Source organism: Crocodylus siamensis, chromosome 1 (genome assembly GCF_052110815.1).
Source record: "Crocodylus siamensis isolate JL-2025a chromosome 1, ASM5211081v1, whole genome shotgun sequence".
NCBI lineage: Eukaryota > Metazoa > Chordata > Crocodylia > Crocodylidae > Crocodylus > Crocodylus siamensis.
The window spans coordinates 252,134,576-252,149,230 of NC_143395.1; the positions used below are offsets into that span (position 1 = coordinate 252,134,576).

General features: G+C 43.3%; 1 long non-coding RNA gene across 1 annotated transcript in view; it reads right to left on the reverse strand.

The window, feature by feature from the left end:
- Positions 1-9,480: 9,480 nt before the first annotated feature.
- Positions 9,481-14,655, reverse strand: part of LOC149874347 (uncharacterized) — a 141,451-nt gene continuing 136,276 nt past the window's right edge. Inside the window, exon 4 of the long non-coding RNA XR_016443841.1 lies at positions 9,481-9,590. This is a non-coding gene — a long non-coding RNA (uncharacterized LOC149874347). The remainder of the gene's footprint in view (positions 9,591-14,655) is intronic.

The window sequence follows — 14,655 nt, forward strand, 5'->3', positions numbered from 1 at the left end:
GGTCATGTTCTCTACTGCAGAATGCAGTCATGACATGGAGTCTGGATATAGTCAATTGTAATTTATTTTATTTGCACATACACATTAGAAGCATGGGCAAACTGAATGCTTTTTAATACCTTCTGTTAGGAACTGGGACATGGGCAGGAATATCCCAATTTCCTTGCTGCCAGGGCAACCACACTCACCCAAGGACTCTGCCCTCCCTTGCACTAAAGGGGAAGAACCACAGCATAGTTGGCACTGCCAACGGCTTATCTATTTTACTTACAGCCTGCAATAGATCCCTGCCACCTCTGCACTTCTTGGCGCCTGATTCAGAAGTACCAGCAGGTCCAGGGTGTGCCATACTTCTCCCAGCAAAGTCAAGGCCTTCTACCACTTCCTCAGAAAGTGCTCTCAGCTCCTCTGAGGAATTGTACATAGCACCATGTACAACTATGCAGACACCGCAAAGCCCTTGCCAAGCAGTCTCCAGTATAGGTAAGTCTATAGTGAGAGAGACAGTGTGGGAGGTGTTTCTGGTTATCCAAGTATGTGCTGACACTGTGATTTGCCTGCTTTGAAAACCCACTAGAGCAGTGGTTTCCAATCTGTGGTACATCCACCACCGGTGGTATGCAGACAACCCGTCACTGGTATGTGTTAACTGATTCATTATAATTACTTTTTATGACAAAAATCTGCTGGTGGTACTTAAGGTTGAATGGAAAAAAATGCTGGTGGTAAAGTTGTATTGTAGCAAAACCCCCAGGTTTTTCTTTTTTTAACTTAAAAATGCATTCCCTCCCCTTCCCCAACCATTTCTTTCTTTCTGCCCTCTCTATCCCTTATAAGTGATTACAAGTAGTGCTAGGTATGATAAGTTCTTATACTCTCTTATAGTAACAAGCTGCTTTTATATTGTAAATAGTGTTCTATTATGTTTTGTGTTGATTTTTACTGTTTTATATTGAATTTATATGATTTAGGCCTGTGTCTGTAAAGTAATGTCAAGTAATGTCAAATTTCCAATTTCTATGTCAAGCCCCCATCTTGTATCCTCTGCCGGGGTGTAACCTATGTTGTAACTATGACTTATGTCTTACCAGTCTCATGTAAACTGGTTCCTAAATGAATGGGAATGAATGAGGGTGCTTGAGGTACAATGGTAGCAGGCCTCTACTGAATGATCAACTCAATGACAGGCCATTGCCTTGCATTGACTCACCCAGAAACCGTGGACCTTACCCAGTAACAGAACAGAAACCCAGCATTTGAAAGACAAAGAACCTACAAAAACCAGCAACCCCACCACTGTGTCCTACCAGATGATGAGGACACCTGGATCTGCACATATGCATGTGAGCAGGACTGTCCTTGCCTGGACATGTCCCTCCCACAGGAGACACTGGTAGCCCATCCCTCTTCTGTTGCCTTCAGTCCCAGCTCCACTACTCCTTTCAACCTGTCTCATCTCCTGGCTTACTGCTCTACTGCCTCTGGTCTCCCAGCCAACTTTCTCTCCCGACCCCAGCTTCCTCCATCACCTTCTGCCCCGGCTTCCCAGCTCATTCTTTCTCTTGCTCTCTCTTCTTGGTTTACTCTCCTGGGGCACCATGACCCCAAGTAACCCCAGGGCACCAGGTTACCCAAGCACCCCCTCGTGTCAACACACAGCCATGAAAGTGCATGTATGCATATGTGTGAACTCATAGTAGTGCTTGTATGTTTACATAATTTTGTATCATGCCCTTCTGTCTAACAGTGCAATATTGCAATGGGATCCTGAGTGTTGATCTGGTGTTTCAAGTCAATAGTATCATTTTAAATTGATGGTGCGCAATCTTTCAGAGTTTGGGAACCACTGCAGTAGAGGTTGGCAGTTGCGGGAGGGTATTCTGGGCCTCACATATGTTTTGCCACCCAAGGATGCTAGGTTTGTGTACTGTGGCAACCCCTGAGGCTCAGAACTTATAGTAACATGCCTCTCTCTACCCCAGGCATCACTTGATGGAGTGGAGCTGCATAAGGCACAGACATACCTCACACCTCATAGCTGACACTTCCCTGCAGGATTCTGACATTCCCTCTGCTTCAGGAGAGGGGCCAGAGAATCTCCCTTTTGCAGCAGCTCTGGCCTTTGCCAATTACAGCAGCTGGTTACTACACAAAGCCTGTATACATGACCTGGCCCTTGGCTGGCACCACCTTACAAGGTTCTGATGCCAATTCAGCTTCAGAAGAAAGGATGATGGGTGTCCCATTTGCCCTAGATGTAGCTTGTCAGAATTACAAAGTCAATTACCATGCAAAGCTCACATGCATTTCCTGATCTGATGCTCCCTCCATTTCAGAAGTGCTGAAGAATCTCCCCTTTGCCCCAGCCATAGCATTTACAAGTCATAAAAGCTTTGATTCAACTTTGAATAACCCCCATGTGTACAGGTGTTACATGTGGTACTAGAAAACTTCACACTGCCTAGAAGTTGATGTTGGAAAGGGTTCACATTTTGTCATGAAATTGTCTTTCCCCCTTCCACCCCACCCCACCCACAACAGATTGCTTAAATGCATGTACACTTCTGTTTTTCTTCTTCTTTTTTTTTTTGCAGTGCTAAAAGGGAATATTTCTTGCCAAATATGTAAGACCTGTACGTGGCCTATTTCCAAAAAAAGCAACTTTGCCTCAAAAATGGACTCTTATGAGATATCAAAATAGTTCATTCGGTGTAAAGATGTTCTGAACCTGCCTGTACATGAAAGCCTTGCATTGCACATGAGCATGTGCACATGCACGCATACATAAAAACCTTCATAGTATATCTGCCTAAGATGACATTTGTTTCCTTGTGGACAAATGGAAAATGGCATGCCATAACAACACTTAGTGACACCTTCCACAAAAAGCATTGATGTTGGAGCAGGTTACCACATATATTTTTAGAGCATTCAGTTTTTTAAAAGTGTCAGTGGGTTAGAATAAGTAGCTATGGTAAAATAGTTGTGGAACATCCCAGAATTTCCAAACTTGCTTAATTCTACTTTTAACTATTGATAAGTTTATGTGAAACTCCTAGGTTCTGTGGTACTGTTTTAGCTAACCAGAGGCATGTAAAGTTTATTCAAATTACAGAGAGAAAAAAAAAAGTCACAGTGCAACTGGTTGTACATTCTCTTTGGTATTGGTACCAAGTGATTTTTTGGGGGGTGGGAAATAACATAAGGAAAAAGAATGAAACATGAGAACTGATTAACATTTTTGGATGGAACAATTTTCTTCCCCACAGAAAATGAAGTTTTGCTGAAACTTACAATTTATTATGATTTAATTTTTAACTCAAACTCCAAATGAAGCAACTCAACCTTTTCGATTCATTTCAATAACATCAAAACATTTCATTTTATCTCATTCAGAAATCTATAATTACATTATCAGTTACATTTATATGTATGTGTTACATTTACTATTTTATGCAATTAAAGTCTCAACATAATCAAAGCAAAGTGTTTATATGTTTCAACATTGAATTTATGCTCCACAGAAAATTTTGGTGTTGAATTTTCCTCAGAATGAAGACAGAATGGGGAAAGGGGTTGTTTGTTTGTTTTACAACCAGATTTTAATAACATATCAGAAGGTGGACTTGTAGTCAGCTAAATGCATGACTGTATATTTCCATGTGTGTGCGCGCACACACACACACACACACACACACACACACAAATATTTGGAAGCTAAGAAGCAGCCCTTGTGCTGCAAAACCTTTGCCCCAATCCCTTTTAAGCTAGGGCAGACATTACACAGACTGGCTTTAGTGATCAGAAACTGGTTTAAACCTGTACCAGAACAGATGTTCAGTGCTCATAAAGCAGTTTGAAAATGGCTTAAACCAGTTTGAAATAAACCTGGTTGAATATAGTATCAGATTTAACTGATTTAAGTCAAACTGGTTTATGCAGTGTCTGTACCATACCCCTTCCTGGTTTAACTTAAACCAGAGTCCCCCAGCATCCTAGATGCCTTTCAGCCCTGGGTGGGCCTCAGCTCCAAAGAACAGGCTGTTCCCATTCCTCTGCTCATTGGCTAGAGTTCCTGCGGAGACTACAGGTAGAGCAGCATCTGCCTAGTTTCTCCCTGGTCCATCCCCTACCATTCCCTGCTCAAGCAAGAATGCCTCCCCATACCCTCTCCCACAGCATGGGCTGTATCAACATGTCGTATGGTAGCTAATGACAAGAGGTGTTTGTGTAAGGCAGGCAAGACAAAGGCAGATAGGATAGTCTGCTTAGGGCTTTTTGGAGCTAATCAACAGGTCAGCTGGTAATGTCCCTCCATTCCTTCCTTGGAAAAGGTTGTTTAAGAAGTGCATGGACTGATGGGAGGCTTTTGTTTTCTTGATGGGGTGCTAAACATTGTGTTATCAACTCTCTGCCAAGGCCTGGCCATGCCCCGCCCTCAGCTCAGCACTGTGGAAGGGAAGCAAGGGCTGCTCTAGCAACCCCCGGCTTGCAACCTGAGCCACTATAGGCATGTGCCTGCATTTTCTCAATCCAGAGGTAATTTCTGTGCATTTGCAAACAAGTTCAGCCTGTTCAGGTGTGACAGGGGGCCTTCCTGGGGCTAGATCTCATGTTAGCCCTCCCACATGCCTAGGGCAGCCTGCCCTAACTCACTTGCCAGGACTTGGGCAGCCTCCTGCTTAATGTATCAGAGTAATGTTCATTCACTACCCCAATGCCAGGGAGCACTATCCACGCCTCTGAACCATCCCTACATTATGGCCCATGCCTCACAGATGGCATCCAGATTAGTATTGCTCCCCGTTCTGAGGTTGGAGCAAACTCAGTCCTTTTTTGGCCTCTTTTACCAAACTCACTCATGCTGTCCCCCTCTCACAGGGGCCTCTTGCACTCCACCCATTACTGGGCCACACTCTACTGCCCTTGGACCCATTGAGTGACCCCCTTGGGTTTTCAGGCCCTGCTACTGATACTCCAGTACCACCACACAGCAACTTCAGATCTCACAAGTTCACTTACTCTACGTGGCATCACCTTGTGCCAATACTGGGCTGCCCTAAGCCACTTACCAGGCAACTAGTTTATACTCATACACTTGGGATTGGCCCACGCAGTGCCTTTCAAGCCACCCCTGCAGCCTTACTCAATACACCCCTGGTGCAGCCCTTCAGGCTGCCCTCTGCATCCCTACACTGCACCCCACTAGCACAGTCCTTCAGGTGCCCCACTTGCACCATACTCTGCGCAGGCCCTCAGACTTCTCACAACAAAAGTCCCTGTAAGGGGCTTCCGGGATCTCACACCCCTGTTGGACTCAGGTACTTCCCTATAAGCATGCCTAGCCCTTGCTACAACTCTCTATGCTACCCACCAGGTGGTGGGGGCCAGAGTTAAAGGGCCCCTAACCTTCTTTCACTGGGTGGTGCACCTGGTCTGATATTTCTTGGGAGCTGTCCCACCATAGACAGTTCTGCCAGAACCTCTTTCCCTGGCAGGGTGCAGTTTCAGGTCATGCCCAGGACCAGGAGCCTCCAGCCATCACCATAGCTCCTGCCCCTACCTCCAGGTTGTTCTGTGAGTAGCAGCTCTGCCTGATGTTACCTCCTTGCCTGTTAGCAGCAAACTTCTGCCTAGCCTTGAGAGCTGGGTTTTAAAATGGCTGCCTTCATCAAACACCAGCCAGCTGCTTGCTCCCAGCCCTTAAAGTGGCAGGCACCAAAGGTGCACTGCTACACCAGGTTAAACCAATCTGCAAAAATTGAATCAATTCAGGCTCAGGCTTTTGGAATGGCTGTCCCTAGCCCTAAGAAAGTAGAAGGATCTAAAAGTCCCATTTTGTTTCCTCTAGATTGTGGCTGAGGAAAAGGAAAGCAATTGCCAGAGAGATCTGGACCTTTTTCTGGGCTGACTGCCGACATGGTGTGGGGATCCAACAAACATAATAGGACAAGTCTTCCTCTTATGAAAAGGAGGTACCCATGAGATACTCAGTCCTTCCTATTCCATCAGGTATTGGTACTGCTCTGATCACGGGATAAACTGTTTGTAACTTTATAAAAGTCCATATAAAACCATATAGAAGTTGCTCTGCAGATACTAGGTTCCATGGTGGACCAGTTCTGATTCTCTTGCCTTATAAATATACATCATCAGGCAGAAAAGAGATGCAGCTCAAGTGTAGGAAAAGAGAATCAAGAGAAAATACTCGTCTGGGTTTAGGAAAGAAGAGTAAGCTGGGCTCCCCTTTTTAATAAGTCCTGGTAGCAGTAATGGGATATGGTGTATTAATTAAAGAGAAAATTGTTTTCTGGTTTCAATTAAATGTGACAATAAGCAGCTTATTGGGCTGTTTTTATTTAAAATGTCATTTGTCTTTTCATAAATACTCCAAAAATACTCTTCAATCTAATAAAGAACATGGGGTAGGGGGAGGAGGCAAATGAGATTTAAAACTGATAATGAATATTATAAACCTGCAAGGTCTGTTTTTAAGTGTTAGGAATTGTTGATTTCTATGTTGACATTCCTAAGTAAATATTTTGCTGAGGGTGCTGGTCTAACCACGCGGAACCACTATATTTGCATGTATTATGTAGATTAGATTGTAACACTTCTAGATCACATTTTTCTCTATTGAAAATTGGTATTTTACAGACATTATGTAAATAAGATGTTGCAGGGAAAGTCCATTTCTTTTTTCCTCTAGAGAAATATATAAAACTTTTTCACAAACCTGGAAGGCGCTTTCAAACAGAGTTATATTTGAACAATTCACTATGAGGAAAATATTAAAGATACTGGTTTTCTTTTTCTCATAATATTTTAACTGGTTTCTGACACTGCAGGAGACATAGCTACAAAATACTCCTCACAACCATTTCCTCTTAAAGCTAAATCCTGAATCCAGGGTAATTGAAAACAATTGTGTTGAAATGGTTTCTTTTTTAAATTAACAATATTCAGGTAGTAAAACCCTATTCCTAAATGCATGCACAGATGCACAGCCTGAGCATGCACCCAGAGTCCTTCATGGTCTTTTCCAGCCTTAACTGAAGCCTGGGATGCTGCATCTTCTCTGTTATCATTGCCCAAGCTAGCAAGATTACAAATAGTGTAAGCACGTGTGCTGCAATGATACCTCCCCGTACAGCATAGAGGTACTTCCAGTTGCATCCCCTAGAGTCCCTGGTAATGAAAACGATATAAGATATAATATTGGTTAATTAATTATGCAGTTTAAATAAATGTTGTAAACCAGTAACCTTTTTATTAAAACTTAAGACTATTCAATTTACGCTTATGGAAGATTCTGAGGAAGGCAAACAGAAAATACTTCTACCCTGAAACTTACAGACCTGAGTGTGTACAGACATGGTGGGGAACTTACTACTTGAGTGCGTACAGACATGGGGGGTGAGAAAGAAGTGCTTTACTTTCAACTCGGTGCGCCCCAGTTCCAAGCTCAGTGCATGCCCATCAGCTATTTGATTAAAGTGCCAAAAAGCCTCACTAAAGTGCTCAAGCTATACAGACATTAGGGAGCTGGGTCAAACTGATTCCTCTTCTGGTAAAGCCCAGGGGTTTTTTTATTATTTTTCCATGTCTTGTCAGCAGCCTCAGTTAATTATAAAATTATACCTCTTTCCACTCCAACATATAGCAGAATCAAACAGCTTTTCTCCTCAGATTACAGCATTTAATGCAAGCAGCTGATCAGTGTGTTGTAGAATACAGTCACATTTCTACACATTTTCAAAGCAGCATTATCAAAGTGCTTAAAAGCTGCCTTTACATTATGATAGGGTTTTTTCTCTTTTTAGTTATATAGCAAATGAGTCAATGTTTTCTGAGGGATAAGAAAGCTTTCAAGTTTTGGCAGGTAGATGTAGCAGCAACAGCAACAATGGTAGAGAAAGTATACGCTCTTTGAAGGTAGTTATGTTACATCTCTAGCTGTTCCTATTGTTTCAGATCTAATTCAAATATTTCAGATATTAAAAATCAACCTTGGCTGAGTTATCTCTATATTTGTGACTCAGCAACCAGTTGCTCAAATTTGGTTTATGTCTGCAGACTTATTTTTATAAAAAAAATCTAGATGCAACTAGACAAATTCAAATGAGAAATTAAGCAGTCATGTCCAACAGTGAAAGTAATTAAATATTGGAACAAAACTATGAAGGCAGGCAGTAGCATCACCATCTCTTGAAGTACTGTATTCAAATCAAGTTTAGATGCCTTATTTTGTAAATACTTCAGTATTACAAACCGTTTGATTTATTTGGTATGTATGTCATCACGGCTGAGTGCTTTCCCAGTCTTCAGTCCATTAATACCAGCATTCAGCTCCATCATTAGGTAGGGGTTTGTAAAGCCCAGGTCTCTGGGGTACTTGTACCTTTCCAGTCTGAGGTTTTGTTGTGTTTGTTTGTTTTGGGGTTTGGGGATTTTTCTATTGACAGCATTGGGTGAGCAATTTGGTTAGCCATGACATTATGATGTTGATATATAGTATAACCTCATAAATCCAGCATGCTCAGGACCCAGCACCTGCTGGAAATTTGAAAATTCTGGATTTTTGAAACCAGAGAAGCAGCCCGCCATGGGGGAAAGGGGGGAAGTGGGGTAGCGGCAGCCAGTCCCCAGGGCAGCAGCTTCATGCGGAGCAGCAGCACAGGGTGGTGGATGGCAGCTGCAGCCTCCATGTGCAAGCTTCCCCTTCCACTGTTCTGGAACCAGACACTGCTACTCCCAGATGTAATGTATTTTTAAAAAGTGCCAGATTTTCAAGAATTCCAGATTTTTTATATTGGGATTTATGAGGTTGTACTATACCTTGTATAGGTTGTCACTTAGCTTATGTATTTTCACCCATTCTTTTTTACTATTATGCATTAGATTAATTAACTCAATACGTGCCTGCCAGGATTTCCTGTGTTCTTCTGTGATAGCTAACATGAGCTCCTCACCTTTAATGATAGCATTTGCAGAGAAAGGGTCTAATTAGTACTGTCACCTGTACTCTTTGTATAAGCCAGTGCTTTGTGGAGTGAGGCCTGGGATGTAATTTATGCAGCAGCCCTGTGAGGTGTTCTTCTTTGTAGATTTCTGTACAGCTTTAATGAACTGGTGATAGTTCTCAGGCAATGTTTTGATGATTCTGACTGTGGGAACTGCAGTAGAACAAGAGACTTATTTCTTGTCTGCTGTGCTACTTGGGACATCAGTAAACTGTCCCTCCCCTCTTTTTCTTTGAAGAAGAAAACAACCCCTTTCCTGGAGGTGACCAAAAAGAAGTACCCTCTGAAATAAGGGTGCAACAGATTGCAGGGAAAATCTAACATGGAGAGTAAATACTTGCTGAAAGTACTAAATGACTGTGCAGTAACAACAGCACCACTGGGCACACATGTAGACACACCCACTAAGATTGTCTGAGTGAAATAAGAAAGTTGAAATGAAATAGTTCCATTTTGATGCCAAATCGTTTTGAAGCTGAAGGGGCTACTACCTGGTGTTAGACCAGTTTATGCCTGTCCACCGTTTTTACATGGCCCTCATTCTCTTCCATGACCAACAGGAGTTTTCTGCAAAACAAAATAAAGAAAAAAACTGTATTTGTACACTTCCCTCATATTCCAAATTACACAATGTATCTGCATTTGTTCTAGAAAGGAGGTCTGCTATACAGCAATGCAAAATAAAGATGTTTTAACCCCAAATCTTTTCCCACTGTAGTAATCAAGATTTGTGACTAAAGGCTCTTGGAATAATACTTTTTTAACTCAGATGAAAATAAGTGAAAACATAAACTAAGATGCTGCTTAATGTGAATACATGTCTTTAACATTTTAAGTATCCAGAATGAGGTCTATTCTGTTTTGCATTTAAAATGGCTACTTAAATACTGCTTACTAATACAGTTTACCTCTCTTAGAATTTACAGTTTATGTATTCCCTATTAGGTTATGAAAGAGATTTTTTTTGTCTTTTACATTTCCTACATATTTCAAAAATCAGTGGGGGGGGAGGAAATGTAGTTTCTAATCACATTATAAAAATTAGCTTTGCTACTTCTTATTTAAATTCACCCATCACTGAAAAAATATGAATATATTCCTTTCTGACGTAACTTTGATGAAGCCAATTCAGATACTCTTGGAAGGAATTTGCCATATCATTTGTATGTTTCCCTAATTTATTTAGGTTTTTATTATAAAGAGAAAGCTAGTCTTTTTTTGTATGCTATTGTTCGGTGATCTTATTGGGCAATTGTAGCTTAGAGGTTATGGATCCACATGTATAAGATAAAGTTCAAATAACTACAAACACTTCTTCCATGGCAATTAAATATTACAGATACAGTTTTCAAAGTGCAGAAGGTGCTCAATCTCACTGCTGTTACACTTGCCAGCTGTTCTTCACCTTGTAGGAACAAGTCCAGTTTAACCAGACAAGTTAGATGCACTGAGAGCCTCATCCATAGCTCACTGAAATGACTGACAATCTTCCAATGAACTACAGTAAACTTTGCGTTGGGCCCTTATGCCCTGATCCAACAGTTCACCCATTTTCAATAGTGCACTTAAACATGTGCTTTAGTGCTTTACTGACTAAAAAGAGCTTCAGTATATGTTTAACGCTTTCTGGAACTGCAGACTTAAACAATAGCTGAATTGGATCTCAGGATTAATTTGCTGTGACTGTCAATCCGCTGTGGTAAATTTTAAAGGTACTCTTATTTGTGCATGTCAATGGAGATGAATGTTATAATAACTAGTAAAGATAATGAATCTCCTCTGATGTATTGCATAATTTGACACATGCTATTTTCTTTTCAGAAGTTAATTTTTTGAGCACAACACTATAAAGCTTAATGGCCAAGAACACCATACTAACAGTTCCAATATTTTAAAAAAATTCTTCCTGTTTTCTATCAATGAATTCAACAAGGTAAGCCATTACAATAAAACATCTTTAATTGCAGCAATGGGTAATAAGCCATAGCTAATTAGCCTTAACTATATAAACCTGCCCTCATTAATGCTTTTATATGCAAAGCATAAAAGCTACACTACAGCAGTATCTTTAAAGGACTCAAACTAAAATACCAAAAGGACATCAATGCAACACTCAGTGTATCTTCCATAATCTAACCTCCCCCTAGACAGTCTCCAATATTTTAAATATTTTAATATTTCTTGTGGTATAATTGAAAAGTTCTAAAGTTGGCAACAAATATGCCAGCATCTGGCCATTTGAAAGAAAAAAAGACTATCTGGGTATTTAAAATGTGTTCTACCAAAGAGTTAGATACTGTGCAGTTTTACTTGTCATGCATTTTAATACTATTCAGGTATTAAGGTCTTCTCTACCTTGTTTATTCTGAAATATCTACTGTTGAGCTCATGAGCTGAGTAGTAGGTAAAACATGACTTATTTTTGTTTCACAGCAGCATTTACTAGTCTCAGTTAGAGACAAGGATCCCATTGTGCTATCTAAGGGTGCATACAAGGTTAGGCTGATCTAAATGGCCAGTTGTGCAGCATCCACAAGGCTTAAATCTCCCGAAAAATGACATACCTGACCTAAAAGTTAGTTCAACTTAGGAAGTGAACTAACTCTAGATTGACCTGGGTTAACCCAATATAAAATGGGTTAACCCTGTCTAGTGAATGCCTGTATGCATACAGCACAGCCCCAGGGTTCCTACCCACCCAATCCTGACTGGGCTATTTTCAGCCCTCTTTCTCAACCTCCCCTCCCCCCCTTGCAGACCACCAACCCCTCCTGGACCTATCAGTCCCAACTTACTTACCTTGGTCTACCCATACTGCTTATAGCAGCAGTAAATGCCTGCAGACTCCTCTCCCAGCTTAGGTTTAGGCCTCTTAAAAGCAAGCTCCCTAAACCTAAAGTAGGTCCTGCAAACACTTGTTCACACCCAAAGTAAAGAACACCAGCTACAAAGATGTAACACTGAACAGCTAATTTCAATACTCCACATAAGTTCAGGCAAAGAAAGGATTTCTTGCCTATAAGGTGCCACCCTACCCTTACTCTTGCTTATACAAAAACCAACAGAGAAACTGTTATTGTGTGAAGAACCACGTGCTCTGACTTGAGAGGGAGGACAAGTCTAAAGCATAGTTTCATAGTTTGTAGGGTCGGAAGGGACCTGAGCAGATCATCTAGTCCGACCCCCTGCCATGGCAGGAAAGAATACTGGGGTCAAATGACCCCAGCAAGATGTTCATCTAACTTCCTCTTAAACACCCCTAGGGTAGGGGCCAGCACCACTTCTCTTGGAAGCTGGTTCCAGACCCTAGCCGCCCGGGCTGTGAAGTAGCGCCTCCTGATATCTAACCTAAACCTACCCTCTGCCAGCTTGTGACCGTTATTCCTGGTCACTCCTGGCAGTGCTTGGGGAAACAGTGACTTCCCCAATGCCTGCTGATCCCCCCTGACTAGTTTATAACAGGCCACAAGATCCCCCCTCAGCCTTCTCTTTTGGAGGCTGAACAGGTTCAGGTCCTGCAGCCTCTCCTCGTAGGGCCTGTCCTGTTGTCCCCTGATCATACGAGTGGCCCTCCTCTGGACCCTCCCCATGCTGTCCACATCCCTCTTGAAGTGTGGCGCCCAGAACTGGATGCAATATTCCAGCTGAGGCCTGACCAGTGCCACATAGAGGGGGAGGATCACCTCCCTGGACCTCCTCGAGATGCATCTGTGGATGCATGCCAAGGTGCGGTTGGCCTTCCTGACTGCCTCCCCACACTGCCGGCCCATGTTCATCTTGGAGTCAATGATGACCCCCAGATCCCTTTTCGCCTCCGTGCTGACAAGGGGGGAGTTCCCTAACCTGTAGGTATGGTGCCGGTTGTTCCTCCCGAGGTGCATCACCTTGCACTTGTCTGTGTTGAAACCCATCCTATTCTCGTCCGTCCACCCTTGTAACCTGTCGAGGTCTGATTGTAGCTTGTTGCATCCTTCCAATGTACCCACGTCCCCCCACATCTTAGTGTCATCAGCAAATTTGAACAGGGTGCTTTTTACCCCCTCATCCAAATCGCTGATGAAGATGTTGAACAGTGCAGGTCCGAGGACTGAGCCCTGCTGAACCCCACTGCCCACGTCCTTCCAGGTTGAGAAGGACCCATCCACTACCACCCTCTGGGTGTGGCCCTCCAGCCAGTCTGCAACCTATTTGACTGTGTGGGTGTCTACACCACAGCCCCCCAGTTTCTTAATGAAAACAGGGTGAAAGACGGTGTCAAAAGCCTTCCAGAAGTCCAGGAAGACTATATCCACTGCTACCCCTGCGTCTAATGATCTGGTGATCTGATCGTAAAAGGCCACCAGGTTGGTCTGACAGGACCTGCTGATGAACTGATGAACCCATGTTGGTTGCCCCTAAGCATGCAGTCCCCTGCTGGCCTCTCCTGGTTGTGTGCCAGCATAATTTTCTTGAACAGCTTGCCTAGGATCGAGGTGAGACTAACCAGCCTATAGTTTCCCGGGTCCTCCTTCCTGCCTTTTTTGAAGATGGGGACCACATTGGCCCTCTTCCAGTCCTCCGGTACCTCACCAGAGCACCACGAGTGCTCATAAAGTTGTGCCAGCGGACTTGCAATGACCTTGGCCAGTTCCTTTAGAACTCTAGGGTGGAGATCATCTGGGCCGGCTGACTTGAATATGTCCAGTCCCTCCAGAAGCTCCTCCTCGCTAACCCATGGCCCACGTGTGCCTCCCCCAGGGCCCGAGGGGGGCCCAGCAGGGAGGTGGGTGTTCTGGTCCCTACTTAGGAAGACGGAGGCAAAGAAATCGTTAAATATGTTTGCTTTGCCGTCTGGTGTGACGACCAAGTTTCCCATGTCGTCCTGCAAGGGCCCCACATTACCCGGGACCTTCTTTTTACCCCCTACATATTTAAAAAAAGACTTCTTATTGTCCTTAATCTGGGAAGCTAGTCCCAGTTCCATCTCTGCCTTGGCCTTCCTAACTGCCCCCCTACATCCCCGAGCAACTCCAGAATAGCCCTCCCTGGTGATGACCCCTTCTTTCCACTGGGTATAAGCCTCCTTTTTAGCAAGGAGACATTCCCGGATTCTTTTGGTGAGCCACAGAGGCTTGTGTGCTCTCCTGCTCCCTTTGATCCTCGTTGGGATTACCTTCCTTTGGGCTTGGAGGATTGTCTCCTTAAGGAGCGACCACTCTCCTTGGACACCTGGCTCCCCTCCCCCCCGGGACCTCAGCGCTTCTCCAACTATCCTCCTTAGCTCGTTGAAGTCTGCCCTCCTAAAATCTAGGGCTGCTGCCTTCCTGCATGCCTTTGCCACCTTGCACTGGATGGTGAATTCCAGCAGGCGATGTTCGCTGTTGCCCAGGTGGTCGAGCTCCCGCAGCCCCCTCACCAGGTCATCACCTGCATGTTTGCACCTGGACTCAAAATGGCATCATTCACTTAAACACACTCTTTTCATATATTGGAGATTGGATTTTTTTTACAGTGAATGGTTTTGAGGACAATAATGTTAAGTGTTGCTTAAAGTTTGTATGCAATGACTGAGATGCAACTCTACCCTGGCAATTATTTTTATATATGAGGCAAGTTTCCTTTCTTCCAGGTCAGCCCTGTCACAGAATTTTAG